General features: G+C 40.0%; 1 long non-coding RNA gene and 1 other non-coding gene across 3 annotated transcripts; both read left to right on the top strand.

The window, feature by feature from the left end:
* The first annotated feature begins 11,259 nt into the window (after positions 1 to 11,259).
* LOC117516424 lies at positions 11,260 to 11,400 on the top strand. The gene has a single exon (XR_004562402.1). It is a non-coding gene; the product is annotated as a U4 spliceosomal RNA (small nuclear RNA).
* A 1,230-nt stretch (positions 11,401 to 12,630) lies between these two features.
* Positions 12,631 to 20,548, top strand: LOC117515071. 2 transcript variants are annotated; one of them, XR_004562029.1, is made up of 4 exons: positions 12,631 to 12,894; positions 17,202 to 17,263; positions 17,332 to 17,463; positions 19,598 to 20,548. It is a non-coding gene; the product is annotated as an uncharacterized LOC117515071 (long non-coding RNA). The 2 variants fall into 2 exon arrangements; XR_004562030.1 differs by having other exon boundaries at positions 18,071 to 20,548.
* Positions 20,549 to 22,081: the final 1,533 nt, after the last annotated feature.

Raw genomic sequence — 22,081 nt, 5'->3', positions numbered from 1 at the left:
AGTTAAGGCAGTTCTCAGAAACTGATTGGCCATGGAACAAGGAAACTAATGGGGGAAGCCACCAAGACAGCCATGATAATGCTGAAGGTGATATAGGCTTCTGTGGTTGTGATTGGAGAGATACTGTGCATAGTTTAACCTGCATCTGTTCCATCAGTAGTTATACAGTTTCATGATTGAGCAGCAAAGGACTTCCTTAAAAACAAAATGTGTAACTTCAGCTACAGTTTGCCAGAAGGCACGAGAGACTTGAACGTAGATCTGATTTGTGTTTTTGCATGCAAAACCTCCCAAAGAGAAGGAGGGTCTGTGACAAAGGACTAGCAAAATACATTACACACCAAGATTTGAATGCATAAGCTTTGAGATACCTGTGTGTGTCCTTAAAAGGACAAGATACCTCATCTGCATCATCCTCCCAGCTGTAAATGAGTACCAGCCTTGATTGAGGAAGTAATTTGCAATGGACTGGCGTAGTGTCTTGGGGGTCTTGTAAACTCTCTTATCACATATTACAACAAAAATCTGCCCTATACTCGTAAACCAGCCCTCATGAGATACAAGAAAAAATATGGCTGATAAATCATACACTTGTCCTGTCAATTTTACTGCCCTGGAAACTGTGGCAATAAAATCAGGGCGATACAAATCTTAAAACAGGGCAATACAAAAAAGACAATGAAAAGACCAGACTTTGTATTGCCCCACTTTTCATCCAATCAGGAGCCCCCATTTCTCAACCCCACCAATGACACCCCCCCATTTTGTGTTACCCTGGTGACACGTGCAGGATCCTGATCCAGATCATTTCATTCAACCAAGATGTTTGATCAAGGTGAGAGTGTTTTAGCCTCCCCAGCAGGGAGAATTCTACAACTTGAGTCTCATACTGAAGTTGTGAGACATTAATGAAGAGGACAGTCATGACTTTATAGAGAGACATAAGAACAAGACACCACCAGGAAAATGGAAAGTGATGTGAACTTGTTCACTGAATGGCTGAGTGGAACCAAGAAGGAGAAGAGTGGGCTCCTTGTTCATTCTCCGGTGGAACTTGACAAATGGGGTTGACGATAATTATATGGTTCTTGCTCTTTATTTTGTTGTAATACGTGATAAATATCTTATCACGTCTGTTTATGTATCCACCCTGTATCATGCCCCGATGTATCTGTATCAGGCCTTGTTTTAAACCTGAAATTCAAACCACTTCATCCACATCTTGATTGTTTCATTTCAGCTCCACTGTGGGGGTGTACCGAACTGTCCGAATCCTTATGGGTCTGACTGTATATGGTTATAAAATAACGTTGCAGAGTTTAAGATGCAAAGGTAACAGATGGAACAGGTTCACAGGCAGGCGCAGAGAATGGCAGCGGTGAATGATAAAGGTGACGAGAAAGACTCAGCAGGGATGCTGAACAAGGTTATTTAAAGCATAAAGAACACTTTGGTCTAAATTGCTTTCTGACCTTGCTAAGTGCACCTCCAGCTGTCAATAGGACTTACAAGTAATTACAGCAGCAGAGAGGGATTTTTGAGAAAATTCGCAGTCGCTACAGTATTGAAAGCTAAAAAGGGGGGGAAAAAAACAAAGTGACAAGGAGACATCAGGTTTGGCATGAAATGGACAGGCAGGCTTATGTTGTCGTACTAACCGCAAGCTGGGAATAGCAGGGCGACAGCAGTGTGTGGGCCGCCGTGAGCCGTCTGCTCAGTGTCTGTCTGATGGACAGAAAGATGGACAGCGTGTTTGAATTAGAACACCGATGCTCGCTGATGATGTTATATAACACAGAAACGTGCGCAGACACTGTGAACCAAAATCTTTTGTGTATACCGGCTTTGACCTTGAAGTTTGAAGAAACTAAGACCACCGTGAGTGATGTTTGTCTTCTCTTATCAGATGTCCCCTGGCACGGGCTGAGCTGTCACTTTACCCAAGAAAAATGTCATTGTTTTTGTCTTTGTGCTCATAACACAATCTAATCACACTTTGTCCAGCTCTTCCTGTATTGTCCAGGTGGCCTGTTCTGAGAAGGAACAGAGGGACGCTAAAGCATTAATAAATGTCCTTAACAGGCCTGATGTGATGCAGCACAGATTATACGAGGGCTTTTTTTGTGCACAGCTGAAGACACCAATCATGTGTGCACACAAACACTCTCAGACAACCGGGCACCATCTCTATTCCCCGCTAATCCACTAATCAGTCATTCAGAAAGGTTCTGTGTCCTTGACAGCGCCTGTAAATGTATGATTATAAAAGTGAAGACTGGCTTCTTGATTTCCGTACCTGAGGGACTCCCAGGCTCTCTCCCTTTAGTTTTTAATTTCCAGTTTTAAGCCTACCTGCATCTTATTTGCTGTGCCAGTTTTGATCATTCTGTGCCTCTTGAGGAGAACGTGCCTGATATCAGATAATTATCACTTGAAGTCCAGGCTGCTGGTTGGCCTGCTAGGCATTACTGCCTGACACACCTCCCCTGGTGCCTTAGGCTGCTCCCCAGTGTACCCTTTAGGAGGCCAGCCAACACCTTGGCACAGCGTATGTGGGTCTTCAGCTGGGGACCGCCGATCTTTGATGTTTCACTCCTTTACTGCAGTACATTTCCTGGTGGAAAAGTGATGGCAAAGACTTCTGCCTGCCATCCCCTGCTGCTCACAACTTCCATGCCTCCTCCTTAGCCACAACAAGCTGCTTTTCTCAGTCTCTCCAGCCAGCTCCTTCATGGCTTTTTGAAACTCCGCTCCTGTCTCCCCGATGCCCCTTATGAGATGTGATTTTGAAAAAGCTGACAAACTCCTGGCATCCCACCTCCATCAGGCATATTACTAGACTCCAGCCAGCCTCGCTGCACTCAGCAGCCAGGTCTGTGTACTTTTCCCGCTTCCGCTCACAGACTGCCTCCAGCCCATCATCCCATGGCACCATGAGCTCCACCAACAGGACGGCCTTGCTGGCCACAGACCACATCATGATGTCAGGCTGTACTGATGTTGCCACGATTTCTCTTGGGAACTGGATTTACTTTGTGTAGAACATGGAAAAATGGAAAATAGAGAGCAGGGATACTTCAGGATCAGGACCAAGAAGTCTTGATTTGGACCAAGTGTTTAAAACTGGCCAGGAGGGCATCCGTTTGCCTTAAAATGCATGTCTGCAAACATACTATCATTAAATATGGCCACGTGTTCATAACTCTGCACCCTGGATGCACAAGGTATTGTAATCCCTCCTGTATCTGTGTGAACAAATCCAAATAAGAAAAAGAAAAAAAAAGAAAAGAAAAGAAACCCACGGCCGGATGGATTTTTATTAAAGTTGGTGGGAATACCACTTGGGTTTGTGTCTCCAGGTGATTAACTTTTGGAGCAGAGTTGTTAAAGTTGAAACAAAAAGGTAATTCCATGACAACTCACCTAAATTTCAGGAACCTCCCCAGGTCACCTCCTGAGATTTTGCTGGAAAAAAATGTTTACATTCATTTCAGCTTGAAGCAGCTCTTTTTAAACTTCTGTGATATACGCAAACGAAATTCACATCTGATCTGCTGTTTGTTCTGAGGCACATCCACTATGGAGAAAGAGGGCATGGCAAGCAGCATCTGCTTTCCATTTGTCATGACTGGACAGGGGACCTCAACACAGAGAACCACAAAGAAGTTAGGTTAAAAAGTGATTTATTGTCCATAATTGAGTTAATGATAATGCTCACAGGTGGAGCAGCAGTTCTCCAAATGGCAGGCAGGAGGCTTGGTCAGTAATGCAGGCAGAGGTCAGGGTCACAGGTGATCAGTCCAATGGGCAACAGTCTTTCAGAGGGAACAGCAGACAAATTATCCAAAGTGCAAACAATAGGTCAGTGCACAGAGATATATCCAACCTGGTTTCATGGCAAGTCGTGATTCAGCAGCACGAAATATACATTAATCTATTGGTTCGTGATATTGTGACGAAAAGCGCCTCATTTTCGTCACGGCAGCACAAATTCATTCTAATTCATTCTGTGATGGTTGCACGAAATTAAAAGTGAAGTGGGGGGTGGTTATGGTTATGTTGAGGGTAGGAGTAGGGTTAGTAATAGTGAGTTTAAAAAAACTCCTGTCACAAAAATTTGACTAATTTCATGGCGAGAGCATGAAAAAAAATGAGACTGGGCTGGATATATCATAACAGGCTAACAAATCCAGAATGGTAAGCAAAACTCTAGAAACTTGAAATGGCATTGTTTGCCTGTAACACAGAGACAAAACACTGGAGAACACTGTGAATCAGAACACAAGAAAGCAGGAAGGATTGTAGGTAATCTGGCAATGAGGGAATGTTCTGACCATGGTTATAAAGGCAAACAAATAGTTAAACATAGCAGTATGGTGACGCATGAAACCGGAAGTATAGAAACAGGAAATAACGCTACATAGAGGGGATGCAGGAGAGACATCAAAGTAAAATCACTAAAGACAATCTAACATGGGACAGAATAAACCAGATGACACTGAGAACAACAATAATATGAGGAGAATAACACCAGGAACTGAATAACGCTGATATCATAAGTAAATGCTAAAATGTGACCTGTGACACCATTTAAAGCAGCAGGCACAAATCTATGACATTTTTCGGATACCTCTGGCTACAAATAGTGAACTGTTTTAAGACATGTGACCATTATTAACATCCTGGAAAACTGCTAAATCTGACCCCTTTAACACTGAATTTTTGTGAGTGTGAATCGATTTTCTTAATTATGTATAAGTTTGTCCTTTTACTAATGTTTCACAGTCATAAGCACCCAATAAAATCACATTAGAGTCATTTAAGCTTGTGTCAGTTGAATACAAGCAGTGGTGCACTTGGTGTCCACCAGAGCTTTGGAAATGAAAGCAACTAACAACATTTCAAGATACATGTACTTCCAGAATAGCACATGTTGAGAGACACCGTGAGAGAAAGAAGTCTGTTTATTGGGTCTTGGCCTCAACTTTATGTAAAGTCTGGGTCTGTTAGTGAAGCTTAGGGCTGGTGATCACTTCAGTGTTTCTTCTGCTTTCCTATTGCTCAATAGTGACAAATTATACCTTAAATGCAGTTTATCTGACCGACTGATTCTGTTTTCTTTTTCTTTCTGTCCGAGATGCAGCTGGATCCACGTGCTGGATTGGATGATTTCTGTGGCGAACGCGGGCCAGACTCCGCTGTAGGAACAAATCCAGCGAGTGGCTCCATTAGCTCTCCCCTCCTGATGGTGGACTGTTCACCTGCATGGACTCTCATCAATTGTTGTTGTGTTGTGTTCTGTATTGTAAACGTTTTGTTGGTAGAATGGCTTAAGCAGTGGGTCACCCCTTTGAGGCTGGTCTGCGTGAGGTTTCTTCCTCAATATCATCAGAGGGAGTTTTTCCTTACTACTGTCACCTGTGTGTTTGCTCTAGGGATTAGTAAAGTTGGACCTTACTTGTGTGAAGCGCCTTGAGGCATACTGGCCATATCTGTGGACATAACCTGCATCAGACTGGCATTCCATCCAGGTGGGATTCTACCCTCTTATCTGCTTCATGCTAGGGAATCCAAAGATGACCACCAGCACCAATGGCCTCAGGGCATGTATCTGGCTTGCTTCTTCTCTGAAACTATCAAAAAATAATGGTTTATTTATCTGGTTTAATATAATGTGTGTGGAAAGCTTCTCTGTGTCTCTGTGACAACCACATCTATTCCCAATCATCCATCATCAATCCAGTATCCACTAACCAGCCATCAAGCAGCAGCTACATCTATGCAACATTTCATATGCAAAATACTGTTTGGATTCATCTGGTGCATCAAAATTCACCATTTTTATGCATTTGTCATTGTTATATACCCTTTTAATATGAGTCTCTGAAGTTATAAAATCTATCTATCTATCTATCTATCTATCTATCTATCTATCTATCTATCTATCTATCTATCTATCTATCTATCTATCTATCTATCTATCTACCTACCTACCTACCTACCTACCTACCTACCTACCTACCTACCTACCTACCTACCTATCTATCTATCTATCTATCTATCTATCTATCTATCTATCTATCTATCTATCTATCTATCTATCTATCTATCTATCTATCTATCTATCTATCTATCTATCTATCTATCTATTCACTCACTACGTTTTACAGAAGATGGGCCTAGGCTTATCAAAAGCCTCAGAAAATACATGTCTCACAATTTTGTAAAATGTTTCAAAATTTGGAGTTCACATTCCAACTTCAGAAATGTACCATAAGCCTGCATTGGCCCAGATAGTGATATTTTTTTATTGGCTCGGCACATTCTAAGTTATTTTATGCTTTGGCTGTTCAACTAGAAGGATATAACCTGGCCCGTGGCCCTTGAGTAATTTCAGTTTTGGGACTGATTCAACCCATTAGCACATAGGCGGCAGATCCACTTGACTGACACGCTGAGGTTTTCCTGCAGCATAACTGCTCCGCATGGTGCAACATAGGATAGATCATAAACCAAATAGAACACAGATATTTTTTTCTCTGCCCTTCTTTTTCAGGCAAACCCTATGATTGATGTGTGAGGGGGGGAAAATAGCTCTCAGCATGTTGAAGGCTGTGGACTGCCCACTGAGCCCCTTTTGGATGGCATGGTATTATGTGGGCTGAATAGTGGAAACAGTGAAGCCATCTGTTACTCTCTATTTTCATCTCTCTCTGACTACCGAAAGGGACTTCAACTGCTCTCAGAGAGTCCGATTTGTTCAACAGGTTGTGTCTAAGCCCTGCAGCAAGGGGCCGCCCCAGCACATCATTTACAGCAGGTGATTACAAATACCACATACTGCATGACTGAGCAGAGCTGGTGATAAAGGGGGAAATACGAACACAAAATCCTAATCAGGTACTGCAGAAAATTAAAGGGGATTATTAGTGTCACAGTTGTTAAATGACCAAACTCAATGTGTTCCTTCAAGCTTTTTATGCCAGGTCAACAAGGATCATCTTTGTCATTTGTGCTTCATCAAATATTCATTGTGTTAAAAATACAGAGAATTTTGGGCTTTTCAGGTGAGGAAAAAACACAAACTTGCAAGATTAATTTGTGATTCTTTGCCACAAACACGTTGTAATCCCCTTATCTACGTACTTACCTGTGCCTGACAGTGATCCAAGCCTACTTCTATTGGCCTGACACCCTGGCACCAGCAAATCCCCGTCTAACGTGTCAGTGCAGGCAGATTTAACACCTGGCATACCAACGCTTATCTGCTGAGCACCCGAAAGCGCCTGCGTTATCCCGTCAAAGCTGCACAACAAGTGAAACAGGCTGCTAATATCCGTGCAGTGAAATTACAGTTTGTGTCAAAGTCCACACTCTTACTGAGGGTTTACAGCCTGATGACGATATGCTCAGTATCACACAGTCGCCTCCTTAAAGGTCCAGTGCAGGCATGTTTGTGGACTGGTTTTGATTTTGGTGTCGAATTATTCCCAACATACAAAACCATTTCCCTTCTTGAACTGCTTCATATAAACTTCGGATTGCTGAGTAATTTAAGGTTAAATTCTGCTCTCTAGTCTCAGCGGTTACTACAGTGAGGGGCCTTGTGGTTGAGGTCACAGAAGAAAACTGGTGTTTCTGGACATTGTCAGGAAAAAATATTTCATTGAAGCAAATGTAATTTAAAACCAAAAGCTGTTCTCTGCACTCAGTGAATACTAAGATACAATGACGGGCAGTTTAAAGGTCAGAAGAGATATTTGGGGTCATTTTAAAGAAAAATATGTAATTTGGTTAAATTGAAGGTTTGAGTCATTTAAGACCAAGAGCTGCTCTCTAATAACCTCAGTGGATGCTGAGATACAGTGACAGTCCATTTCACTGAGGTCAAAGGTAAAAACAGGGATTTGAGGTAATTTGATGAAGAACGTGCAATTAGGGTAAAAAGAAACTTGGTGTGTCTGAGTAATATAAGATAAAAATCTGGTCTTGAGACTCTGTGTGTAATGAGCTGTAAATAGAGGGATGATTTTCATTGTGTTTTGTTGCAGTTGCCATGGTAACACTTTACATTCTGACAAAACATTTCACTAAAGTTCACAGAAACCTGTAGCTTAGAGTTATTTATGCTTCCTCTCTGGGAACATCACCTTATCGTGGTGGAGAAGTTTGTGTGCTCCTATGAACCTGAGAGCTGTGTTGTCTGGAGCCTTCATGCTACTGGTAGGATCTCCCATAGCAAATTGTTCTCTGGCGAGGTGCCAGACTAAGAATGGTTCACGACTCCATGGAAAAACGAGGAAAAAGAAAAGTGACTCGGCCTGGAGAAAGCCCAGGCCCCCTGTCTGGAGCCAGGTAGTGAAAGTTGAAGGCCTCGACAGACCAGACCGGGGCTAGCTCTGGGGGTGTGGAACGTCACCTCACTGTGGGGGAAGGAGCCGGAATTTGTGCGGGAGGTGGAGTGCTACCAGTTAGATCTAGTGGGCCTTGCCTCCACGCACAGCCTCGGCTCCAGAACCACTCTCCTTGATAGGGGTTGGACCTTATACTTCTGTGGATTTGCCAAGGTGGGTGTGGGGATACACGCGAGTCCCCAGCTGAGTGCCACTACATTGGAGTTTACTCCAGTAGTTAAGATGGTCCCTGCACCTTCTGGGTGGTGGTGGTGCTCTGTTCGTTGTATTTAGCCTTCTTGGAGTCCCTGAATGAAGTCCTGTATGGGGCTCCAGTGGGGGACTCCATTGTTCTGCTGGGGGACTTCAATGCACACGTGGGTAATGACAGAGACACCTGGAGAGGCGTGATTGAGAGGAACGGCCTTCCCGATCTAATTTGTCGTGGTCGTTTGCTATTGGACTTCTGTGCTAGTCATGGGCTGTCCATAACGAACAACATGTTCGAACATAAAGATGCTCATAAGTGTACATGGTACCACCCCAGGCTGAAGGTTGATGATTGATTCTGTGATCATATCATCTGATCTGAGGCCGCATGTTCTGGACAATTGGGTGAAGAGAGGGGGCAGAGCTGTCAACTGATCACCATCTGGTGGTCAGTTGTATCAGAGGGTGGGGGAGGACTCTCAGCAGGGCAGCGCGGCAGGGGGTGGAGCTCGCAGGAGGCTGCAGGCAACCCCACCATCAGAGACAGTTGCGCATCAACCGTTTAACCCACGATGCAGGCAGGTGGTGCATGGAGGTCTAAAAAGTAGGCTGTAGGCTAACAGTAAAGCAAATTATTTTAACAGCACAAACATAGCATAAATCATAGAGACCAGTTTGGAGCAATTTGGATGTGGGGGTGGGGGGTGGCTGAATAACATCATAGGCCAGAAAATGAATTTCTGAATTACTCAAAAGCTTTAACAGCACAAACAAAAAATTTTACGGCACAAACCAGCACAAATGAACAACAGTGCTATTTTAATATTTTGAATGAGGTTATGTGGCATCATCAGTTCTTCCTACAGAGGGCGTTCTGTTTATAATAATAATAATAATAATAATAATACTAATACTAATAATAAAAATACATTAAAGCCTTTTATTCTGAAGCAGATTATTGACACTTCTGTGTTTTTACAATAATATGTTTAGTTCTGGTCAGATGTAATTGACAATAATTGTTTTTATTTGTTTGTTTTTTGTTTCTTTTCCTATTGTGTCATATCGGTTTGATAGATTTTTTTTTTTATGATATCGCCAGAGCTGTAGGCCAGAGAAGAATAGGTTGTCAACAGTGGAAGCTTATGACTTTAAATATTGTATATCTTTGAAAAGCTTCAAATAGGTAACTGTGTGGTGGTGGTGGCATTGGGGGGAGGGGGGGGTGTCATCTTTTTTCTTTTCTTCTATTTTTTGAATCAATGATACATGTTTTTTTTTTTTTTTTTTTTTACATCAAAATGTGTAATTCCCCCACCACCAATCTTTATTTATTTATATAGTTCTCATACAAAGGAAGAAGCAAATACTGAGAATCAGACCATGGAAGCTGATTTCAACTAATGAGTCTGTTAATCAATAACCATTTGAGCTATTTTTCCATCTTTGAGACACATCTTTGAAATCATTGCCTTTTGCCAACTTGATTACAACTTGTGTGTATTGGACAGGATAGTTAAAATAATGCCAAAGGCTTTGAAGCATTTTTTACCCATCTTCAGCTCCATGTTGCACTTATGGCAGAAACTTCACATAGCACAAATAACAAATAATATCATTTCTAAATAACAAGATCTTTTAACATGTTTGCATTTTGATTAAACTTTAGGCTCGATCTGATAGTAGTCAAGTAGTCAGTGGTTCGTTTCAGTGAGGAAGTTTTCTGGTTCAAACCCCACCCGTGCTACATTTCTCCATGTAATGTGGAGTTGAGTCGGGAAGGGCAAATAAAGGCGCAGCTGAAGGAACTGACCTTCATGAAAGAGGTAATAATCGGCGACCTGGCTGGTACTAAAATACATAAATAACAGTGTTAGCAACAAACTGTATGACAGAGGAGTCGAGGTATTAAGGGTCACGGAAGCTTCAGTGTTCTTTTAAAGAAAAAAAGCCTGACGCACGAGGCCTGAAAACAACCTCTTTTTTGGAGGTTATTGAAGAGCCACGTGTCACGAGAACGACTTTATCATAGCTTCTCTACTGACACCTAGTGGTGTTTCAGTCACATTGCTTTACTGAGTGTCGGCAGAAACAGGAAGTGATTATGTCGTTCGAAATATTGATTTTTCGAATACAACATCCTGTCCTCAAAACTGTAACGTCACATTAAATGTAGACACACATTATTATTTAATGTGCCGTTGAATTTAGCATCAATATAGTTCTGTATGTGTGACCACGCGCGTCACGGCACTCCCCCCACCTCCCCAAATGAGAATTTACTTACATAAACACAATTTAACGACTTACAGAAATCAGTCTGATGAGTCAAAGTAAAATTTAGCAGGTTCTATTACTTTAGTTAAATTAAATAGTGTACGTGCATTAGTACGCCTGTGGTGGATAAATACACGCGGAGGCGGAGCCATATTACGAAGGCGCAATCCCATAATGCATTGTGGTTCTAACGACTGTGAAATTTTAACTCACACAAAAACAACCTTTCCGCAACAAAAAGTGTGACTAACTTTTATTATTTATAACTAGAAGCGAAAAACAACGTTTTGAAGTAAACATGACTTGATGTAAATTTTACCACCATGACTTAAGAGCATAAGGAGCGGAGTGGCGTCCCGTGTCGTCGCATGGGTACGTTAGCTTTGCGCAGTGGCAGTATCGTAGCCTATGAGGTTTATCCGAGGCGCGATTATTGCTAGTTGAAAACTTTACCCAATACCCCGCCTTGACGACTTGAAATATAGTCGGCAATGGCAATTTTTGACGGTCTCTAAGGAGACTGAAATTTTGTTAATAAGAAGCTGTAATTTTAATGAAACTATAAGTTTTTTATAGTATTTTGTCCTTGACATCTTACTATATATTTTTTTATCATCTGATGTAGAACGTTCACATCAGATAAATTATAAAATACACATTATTAGATAAAAGACTATATTTTGTATGCTGTAGAAGGGGTGTACAGTTTAGAGAATGTGCAGTTTATGCAATATTGCCAATTTTGTGCAATACTGTGTAGATTTAAGCAGCGGCCCTGCTGTGTAGGAGATGTATAGTGGATGGATGCATAAATAGTTAACAGAGCTATTACATTATAATAAATACTTAGAGGATGATAGTAATAATGATGTCGCTGACAGGTTTTTCTGGTTGTGTGGCAATGAGTGCACTCAGTGATGTCTTCAAGTCATGAATGCAGAATCACACATTACAACTCTAGAAGAAATGCACACACTGCTATGTGTCTAGTTGCGACAAAAAAAAAAATGTTTAAATATGCTGGTTTCAGGTATTTCTCAGCGGGTTTTAACACTGTGAAACAGCTTCTTTCTTTTTAGCACCAAAGCTTCGAATCATTCGAACCAGTGGTTCGAAACTTTTATCGCATTTCCGTGACAAAAAATCCCATGAGTCATTGCGAGATTTTTTCTTTTTATTGTGTGATAGAAATGTTTGTACATATAGTACATAAAGTACAAAAATTAAAATCCATGATAATAATTAAAACCGTAGTAATATGATCTGCACAATTAATACATAAAGCACACATACAAAGTTAAAATAATAATAGTTAAGAAAGAAAAGAAATGCAATTGATACAATAGCATATAGAAGGACACCTCCGAGAAAACGGTTGGTAAATTTTAAAAAAAACAAAAAAAAAACGCTTTTAGACTTCATTTGTGCATGTGCATATTGAAAATAAGTAATAATTATATGTAAAGCATACATAAGGATTTATTTTTATACTAAATTCTGGGTTAGGCCCACTACGCTTCCCCGCCTCCTCCGGTCGCGCTGAAAAGGAGGCTGGCAACCAGCAGCGAGTTCTTCTGTTTGATTGGCTGGAGAGCGCTTCTGATTCACTCACACAGACCGTGCGCAGACGTAAACACGCGTCTTTCTTTGCAACTGCGCTCGAATGGCTCGAAGTCATTTTTATGCATATTTATTTTCACCGCATAAATTCTATTCATAAATAGTCTGTAGCCCAAGTGTTCAGTTTATTTTCACTGACACGCAAAATAAAACACAACAATAAAAAATGTAATAAACGTGCCGACTGTGCAACGTCACTTCCGTACAGAAATCTGCTCGAAAGTACCACGCGCGAGCGGAGGAGACCAAAAGACTAGACAGGAGGTCTGCAGCCATACCCGATACCGCAGGCAGCTCATCTCTGCTATTTTGGCATTGTGGGATAGCTCGCCGGACTACTTTCGCCTGATCCAGCGCTGAATTTGCAGACATGAGAAGATGCTGCTGGATGAGTGTGAGTATCAACTTACGATCATTTAGGCGTCCCAGACGCGAATTTATTTTTCCTGAACCTTTCAGGCAGCACGGTAGACTCTTGTCCAATCAGAGACGGGTGTGCGAACATGGCGTCTTGCATATATTAAAATATTTGCGCACGAACATAACGCTATCCTTTTCGCTTATTGTCCTCGTGCGTAATGTTTAGTAGTGCTCTCTGGTAGTGCTGTTTTTCATGTTTTGACAAAGGTAGTAATATATACAGAGCGAAAAGAATGACGTCATGTTCGTGCGCCGACATTTTATTATTCTTTTTAACAAACTTCATTGAAATTTACAAGACAAGCAAGGGAAATGGCCAAAACAGCAGCCACATCGAAACAAAGACCACAATGTCAGAATGGAACAAGCATACAAAATGAGATTTAAGAAAAACAAAAAAGAGGTGTTCAGATCCTTAGATAAGCGCACACTCAAGCCAATCCAAGATACGTCAAGAACAGCAATAATGTTGATACAGTCATACATTTTTATAGCCCTGTGATTTAATTTATCTACACATTTCAAAGATTTCAAACGCAGGAGAGGAAGGCCAAAACAGAGATGGCGGGACAATATAAAAACTTGGCCAGGCATCTCTGACTGTCAACTTTTCCCAGAATCGTCTGTTATGGAAGAGCATCAGTCATATTGATTCACAATCTGCTAATAGCGGAAACAGAGCTACATGATGATGAGGCATAAAAACACGTGAGATACACAGGTTTTTGTGCCAAATATACTCCTGATGTTTTTGTTACCCATGAAAATGCACTGTCATTGAAGGTCTGGGAATAGGGTTGCCAACTCTCTGAAAAATAAATAAGGGACACCTCACTGGCAGGGCTGACCGGCCCATGGAAATATAGACTGGAATGGACATGCGCGCCTCTATCTATTAGCGTCACTCAGGACAGGAAGGCGCCATTACTAAGGGTGGAAATGTGCAGCTCATCAATAATAAACTGACTGCTTTTTTTGCACTAGCGTCACTATTTCTTAATGGATTTTAAAAAAATGTAGGCTTGTTTCAAAGCCCTTTGAAAGCTCTTTCCAATGCACCTATGCATGTGTGGGTTAAAAAAAAAACAACTTTTATGTAAAATGCAGAAATTTGGGGAAATTACGACAAACTGTGCTGCTTTTCTCGCTCTATTGTCGCTATTTGTTAACAGATTTTAATAAAAGTAGGCTTGTTTTAAAGCCCTTTCATTGCTCTTTCTAATGAACCCATACATGTCTAGGTAGAAAAAAATGTTTTATGTAAAGTGTGGAAATTTGTGGAAAATATTCCATTCTGTTCATTTACTGTGATTTTTTTTTTCCTGTCATCATAATTCTCGATGGATTTTTTGTAAATGAAGCCTTGTAAGTTGTATTCATGCTAATTAAAAGGTCTAACGAACCCATACATGTCTGGATAAAAAAATCCTTATGTATTAAAATATTAATCTGAAGTATGCCTTGACATTGTGCTCATTTATCTTGCTGCTTTTTCCACTTTAATATTACTGCTAGTCTTTTAATGACAACAACATATATATGATTTTTACTAACATTTTATTACAAGTAGATATAAAGCCATTCAGAATTGATGACTTTTGACCCTCAGTCAGGGTAAATAGTACCTCCTCCATCCCCTCCAACCACACTGTTAAAATTTAAATGCCTCCTGTGACCACCATGTACATATCATATTAAACAACAGCTGCAAGTATATATATAGACATAAATATATTTAAACATTTTTGTTTCAGCATGTGAACGCAGCTTAATGAAAAGAACTTATGGCGTTGAGTTATAGTCTCAGTATATTGACATTAATTTGCGGCATAACGACTTTAAAATAGACATTTGTTTTACATAATTACATTAAGGCTATTGTACAGTTCATTTTAGTATTGGAGAATTTGTTTTTGTGGTTCGTGCAGTTGATAATGAAGCACTGGCTGCCTTTTTTCTCCTCATATCGCTTCTGTTTAACAGGATCAAGGTCTCTCTCCACCCTCAGTAATGGCCGCCGTGCCGCACGCCGCTAGTCACGTGACGTCCATTCCAGGTCTCTAGGCCAACTGACCATTGCCTTCACCCTTCCCAGTGTGTGTGTGTGAAACGATTTTTAACCATTTGACTATTGACTTGACCCTGAATTTAAGTAGATGCACACATGCATTTGTTATGATATGAACATGCGGAAAACAAATTATTATTTAGAAATTTATTTTTAGTGCAAAATAAATTTTCACTTACAATTTCAATATGAGCATCCTGGCCTGCTTCAAAGTATATAAAAAAATATGTCTTTAAAAATAAATCTTTCTCTGTCATGTTATTGTTATAAAAGTGTATAAATTAACAAAAAAATATATATAATCCAAAGCAATGTAACAGTGAAAGTCTGAAAAAGTAAACAATACTTACAATACTTATAGCTGTTGTCGCGCACCTTTTCCCATTTGCCCATGTATTTTTGCTTTCTTTTTTGTTTTGTTTTTTTCGAGGAGGAGTAACGACGTTACAGACATTGCTGTTCGTAGGCGTATCTGCAATGCCAGTGTCGGTCTCTGTGTCGGTATCAGCCATGCTGCTATGGTCATCCGACGACCGTCGTCGGCTCAGGATTCTCGTCCGGGATCTTCTTGCGAGCAGATGTCCCTCGACCAATGAGATAAGAGTGATTCTGTATTGTCAACTCGTGTCTGTCAGCTCATTGGTGAAAAGCAGGAGAGAGGCTGGGATCAAATTTACCGTAAGTTTCCATATAAAGCGCCAGTCAATTCCATTGACATTTTACAGACTTTTTGATTCTCACAGAAATACGGGACAAACTGTGTCCCGTTTCAGGTCAATACGGAACGCACGCTTTTATTTCCAAATAAGGGACGATTCTGTTTTTCAAGGGACGGTTGGCAACCCTATCTGGGAACTACTTTTGCGCAAGAATTCATTAAGCACGTCGGCCGCGGGTGCGTACTAACACAGAATACCCAGAAACTGGGCAGTTGTTCGGCCAAAACAAGAGCGTCCACTTTTAGCTTGCCATAAGCTAAGCTAGTGGCGCTTGTGAGAGTGTGAGTATGGAGTTTGGTGAGACTCGATCGGTTCTGCGCATGTGCAGAAACCCCCCCACTTCTACACTGATCATATGATTATTTTCTGTTTATTTCTTCTGGGTTTTCAGACAGATCACAGGCATCAGTGAGCTGTCGTACTTCAGGTACATTTTAACGGATGGAATAATTTAAAGAAACAATTAAACAAGGCCGTGGGTATTCGTACGGCGGCCGTGTCCATAACTCTCATTTGGATATTCGCACGGCAAGACTCTGGTGGCAAAACTTGGAACTACTTGTATAAACAAACATACTGCATTCAAGATGTCATAACTCCTTTAATATTTTTTGATTTTGATGATTTTTTTTTCGGCTGTGTCCATAACTCTCATTTCACTATTCGCACAGCAAGACTCTGGTGCCAAAAGGCCGACCCTGTTCGAATGGCGGCCGTGTCCATAACTCTCATTTAATGCAGTATGTTTACACAAGTAGTTCAAAGTTTTGCCACCAGAGTCTTGCCGTGCGAATAGCCAAATGAGAGTTATGGACACGGCGTCTGTGCAAATAGCCACTTCCATTAAACAAACATGTAAACTAATTCAAATTCATTTCATTTAGGCCATGCTGTTACCTTTTTTCCCCAGTGTTTTCCACAACAGACTGCAGTGTCTTTATGCCTGGTGAGCTGATGGCCATCAGGTTTGATTTCTTAAACAAGCTGTGGTATTTAAAAGTCACAGTGTGTTCCAGTTTTGCTTGTATTTCATAGCCGGTGCACGTGTGTGTGTGTGTGTGTGTGTGTGTGTGTGTGTGTGTGTGTGTGTGTGTGTGTGTGTGTGTGTGTGTGTGTGCGTGCGTGTGCGCTGCCTCGCCTCACAGCAAGAAGGTCATGGGTTTGCTTCCCACCTGGTCCCTTCTATGTGGAGTTTGCATGTTCTCCCTGTGTTTGTGTGATTCCCTCCAGGTACTCTGGCTTCCTCCCACATCCAAAGACATGCAGGTGAACTGGTGACTCAAAATCTAGGAATATGTTTGTTTGTCTATATGTGACCCTGCGACAGATTGGCCTCCTGTCCAGGGTGTACCACGTCTCACGCCCACGCTGACACGAGTGGCTGCAGGGCTGCAGCCATACAGTCTTGGGCTGGGTTAGGCTGCAGTCCCCCGTGACCCTTGAGTGGAGTAAGCGGATATAGAAAATGAATAAATGAACTTGTGTGTGTTTCAGTGGGAAATGCCTTTGATTTGTCACTATAAAGCCGACGGAGACGTTTTTGAGCGACACTGCAGGTAAAACTTCAGACACCTGGCAGGATTTATTAAGTGATGTCTAAATAATAAAATGGTTTTATTGACAGTCACAGACAGATATTTTCCTGCTGGACAGAGTGTCCTGTCTGTCTTCAGGGAGCCACTGAGTCTCTCTTCATGGTGATGAGATTCATCTCCAGCAGAATGATATGACTGACAACTTAAAGAACGCTGATGAGGTAAACGGATTTTAATACAAGTGTCATGAATTCATTTGTTTGCCAGACAAACGTTTACAAAAAAAGGACAAAGGCACTCTATTAAAGAAAACATAAGAAACCTTTAATCAAACACTGTCAAAAGATTATGTTTAAATAGGCATCCATGATTGTTAAGTGGGCGGAGCTAAACCTTGCTTTACTTCCTGTTTTTTATGCCCTGATGAAGGCCAAAATGATTGCAAAGCGTAGGCCTGGGTGATTTTAACCTTTTTACAGTGTTTGATTAAAGGCTTCTTATTTTTTTATTAACAGAGTGGCTTTGTCCTTTTTTAGTTGGTTTTCTGTTTACACCTGCTACACCTGGGGCGTTTTATAGGATTGGAGTCTCCCACTAGAGCCCTGTTTTTGTTTTTTTTTGGGGGGGGGGGATATAATTCCTACTTTTTTAAGTTTTGACCTGCTCAAGTTTAGTATTCCCCTTAAAACTAAGTTAATTTATAAGTGGTCAGAAGTTATGCTGAGAATTATTTTTAATGATTTACATTTTACACATGTAGATCTGTGCACACAGACTAATGACTTGATTTCTTTACGTAATTCCACCTGGATTTTAATTTGTAACCAGGTGCAGCATGCTGGTTCCACGGTGACATTATTCTGTGTTGAAGTGACTGAACGTGCTGATGGACACTGAGACTCGACAAACAGCAGGAGAATCACTCATTTACAATATAATAGAATATCCTTTACTGTCATTGTACTAGTACAATTAAATCATTGGTGTCCCTCTGTGACATCAGTACAACACATTTAATAATATTTTATCTGACACATTCTGTGAAATGGATGCAAAGGACAGTGGAAGAAGGAACAACAAGCTCTGCTGACATAACCACACTGATCTACAAAAAACAAACCAAACAAAGGCAAAGACACTTGAAATAACAGTTTAATTTTACTTGATTGTTTTAGTTCCCCATGACCTGGTCCTGGATAAGCCGTTGAAGATGAGATTATTTTTTATTCAGATTCATATGAGCAGGACAAAAGATCACGTTCTTGCTCAGGTTGTTGTTATTGTGACTCTTTAAAACTGAACAAAACTGGAAAAGTGTGTGAGTGTGTGTGACAGAGAGAAGAAATTGAATTAAGCTAGGTTAATAGAAGATGGCAGCAGCGCAAACTATAGGTTCTTCTTAAAACTGATAAACATGTATTGCACACATAGGGTTTATGTAGACTCTTTCCTGCTTATATATGCACCAAATAATTTTTTTTGTATTATTTTTGCTTGCCAAAAATAAAGGATTTTTTTTAATCATTGAAAAATGGTTAATTTTTTATTATTATTGTAACAATGAATTAAAACATTCCTATCAAAAACAGTCAGCATAAATAATAGAAATTAAATTAAATAGAAATGTTATGACCCGCAACCTGCTCCTGGATAAGTGGTTGAAGATGAATGAGTGAATGAGAAACATTATGACTAAAAATGGCAGAAAAAGTTGAGTTTTATGTGTGGATTGAAAAGACTGAAAAAGTTCTCCATCCTGTCATCTTCTTAGCGACTTTCATAGCACGGACTAAAACCTGCATCTCAAGACTGTGATCCCTCATGAGGGAACAAATTCAGTGAGATAAGAAGGCACACATATTGTGAATAATCTGGTGAAGTCCTGTAGATTTTTAGTTGGTGGGGGGTGTAGCCAGAAAAAACAAACAAAAAAATTACATACAGTTTTTTGTGGCTGCCTGAAAAGCTGCAGATTTGCAATGTCAGAAGCATACAGTGAGCATCTTTTTCAGCACCGACAGCAGTGTGACGGCTCTCAGATTTGTTAGCGGTCCTCTCAGGTTTTCAGGGTTGTCTTGTGGTGTTATGATACATTTTATGATACCTTCTTTGATTTCATTTGGGTGTTGTCTGTCCCTCTTGTCTTTGTAGAAGTATAATTTTTTTCTTTTCGTTTGCTGTTGCTTTTACTGCTTTGAACATCCTATGGGAAGCATTTCTTCATTGTTTATATATATATATATCTATAGATATATCTATACAAAATAACAAAGTATTACTTTTGGATTTAGAATGTGCTGACTGACAAGACACAGTCAAGAATTTCAGTTGCCTGGTTGCACTTCTGTTTTTCAGGTGACTCCCCAAGGACTTTTCTGGCCTTCACTTTCCCATAGTGCTTCACTGCCAACTTCTACTGTGGACTTTATGAAGAGGACTTGTTCTGATTAATTGGCTGCACACACATTTATGATAGTGCATGTTCCAACATAAGACATGTGATTTTACAAAAAGCTTTTCTCACATGGTAACCACAGAACAACAAATAAATTCATGATTTAACCTGTTATTTTTATTATTATATTATTTATTTTATTATTTTGAAATTAGATAAGGCAGGCAAGTTCTAAAACTGCATGTGCACCAGTGCACATGCACTGTCATTGAGGTGACTTGTATAAAGGAATTGAGCGTTCCAAGCATGTTGTCCCTTACCAAAAAGTAGTATATGCAAGTATGTTTCAATTATACTTCTAGTTTACTTTTATATACTTATCAGTACTATTTTTTGGTAAGGGGTGTTCTTTTGAAGTTAGTCACATTTCTCATATCTGCTGTATTTGGCTGTCTGACAGTTCTCTGTGGAATTATGATTTTTTTTTTCTTATTGAAGTGAATCGATAAATTGATTTGAATTTGACTGGTGTCTTAACAAAAGATTGTTACTTTTGGAGCCTAATCACTCAAATCTGCCTTGAATGAAAGTTGAAAACTGGTCACTTTTACCTTCGTGTGAGATTCATAACAATGTTCATATTAGTCTCCTGTGACCACATGTGATGTGTCCTTTGTTTGTTGTTTTTTAGTCTTTGCTTTCTATTTCCACTTTATTCAGTGTTACAACAGCACATCAACTTAAATTAAAAAATCCTAAGATAAATAATAAAAAAAGGAAAGTCAAAGGTTTTGGCATGTAATGTCGTATACGCAGACAAGTATTTATTTTCAAAGATCAACAGTGCAATCAACATATTTACATCAATGTGGAACCAAGACTGGAAACGAGTAAGTTTGTTTGAATAAATGGTGGGAAAAGAGAACAAATGTCTCAAGTTACTAAAATGTTCTTCTGTTTTTAATCGATTTCAACTATAAGCTGAATGTGTTGTTAAGATTTATTGTTTTGAGCCCAGTAGCTGAAACCCTGACAGAGGAGTGAACAGAGAGGAGTCACCTTCGTCTCGTCTCCTTAGTGACGTCAGCTTTGCTCAGTAGCAGTATCGTACTTTATGAGGTTTAACCAAGGCGCGATTATTGCAAGTTGATAACTTTGCCCAATACCCCGCCTTGATGATCTGAAATACTTTGAGAAACAGCAGTTTTTTTTTGTTGTTGTTTTTTTAGTCTTTCAGGAGACTGACAATATGTGGAAATATAACAAAGATGTTCTTCTCAGGTTTAGGGTGTAGATAGTAAATAAACAACGTCACTGATTTACAGTTAATTCTATTTGTATGGTCTAATTAGAACTCTTCTGTCATTGTACGGTTAAACACAATGAAATTTAGATACTACTCTTCTGACAAAAAAAGAAAAAAGAGTATATGTAAAAGTAATACAGAAAGTATAAGGGTTATATGCAAATATATAAGGTACGAGAAGCACTCAGAGAGTGCAAACCTCCACCAAGGCCATAGGGTCACTGACCCTAAAGAGATTCCCTCCTTGGCGTAGTGATCTATTCAACAATTCAGTGTTACAACCAAAACTATGATACATACACTTTTCTTTCCTGTATATTTGACATATGACCGTGAAAACATACCACTAGAACTTGGAATCACTTTTATGTCTTTATTAGTTCAAAAGTTATTGTATAAAAATGATTTTTCGGTAATGGCGGTTTTCTTCTGGATCTAGCTCCATAACATTTGAAGCTACATCAAATCTGATGACACCTTACTGAATCAGTACAGATTCAGCTACAATTTGGTGTTAGTTGTGCATCTCTAGCTTCATTTGTCACCTCACACTGACACATTTTCTATTTTCCCTATATTTTTTGCATATTCTGGATCACCAGATCTGGAATCTGAATCCGATCATCAAACTTTGTTGTTTGAAAGAACATTTGACTATGTTACACCCTAATTTTTTTCAAGCCTTTCTGCCTTGTTTTTGTGGAGTTAGAAACTAGAATGTCAAAATTCCCCCTATCCCACAATGGTGAGGAATCCTTTAAAAAAATTCCTGGATCCGGATCGTGATCTGGATCACCACTAAAATTTAATCACTTGTTCCTCTTGTCATTTCCAACCACTCCACAAAATGTCATCAAAATCCGTTCAAAACTTTTTGAGTTATCCTGCTGACAAACAGACAGACAAACAAACGCGACCAAAAACATAACCTCCTTGGAGGAATAAGATACAAATACTGTGCATGTGCACATTGGTAGACTGCAAGTGTAGTAGACATTGGCAGTAATTTAACATTGTGTGGGTGATTTCACATTATAAGGTGTAGTTTAAAGTGTGTTTTGCACTTCTCGTTCTCGAGTCTTTTGGTTCGAGCCTGGAACACTTTGTCACGTTTACAGGACGGCAGCAGTTCAAAGTG

This window comes from Thalassophryne amazonica, chromosome 8, assembly GCF_902500255.1.
Source record: "Thalassophryne amazonica chromosome 8, fThaAma1.1, whole genome shotgun sequence".
Taxonomy (NCBI): domain Eukaryota; kingdom Metazoa; phylum Chordata; class Actinopteri; order Batrachoidiformes; family Batrachoididae; genus Thalassophryne; species Thalassophryne amazonica.
The sequence above is the reverse complement of the archived record's forward strand: the minus strand, read 5'-3'. Positions and strand labels throughout refer to the sequence as shown.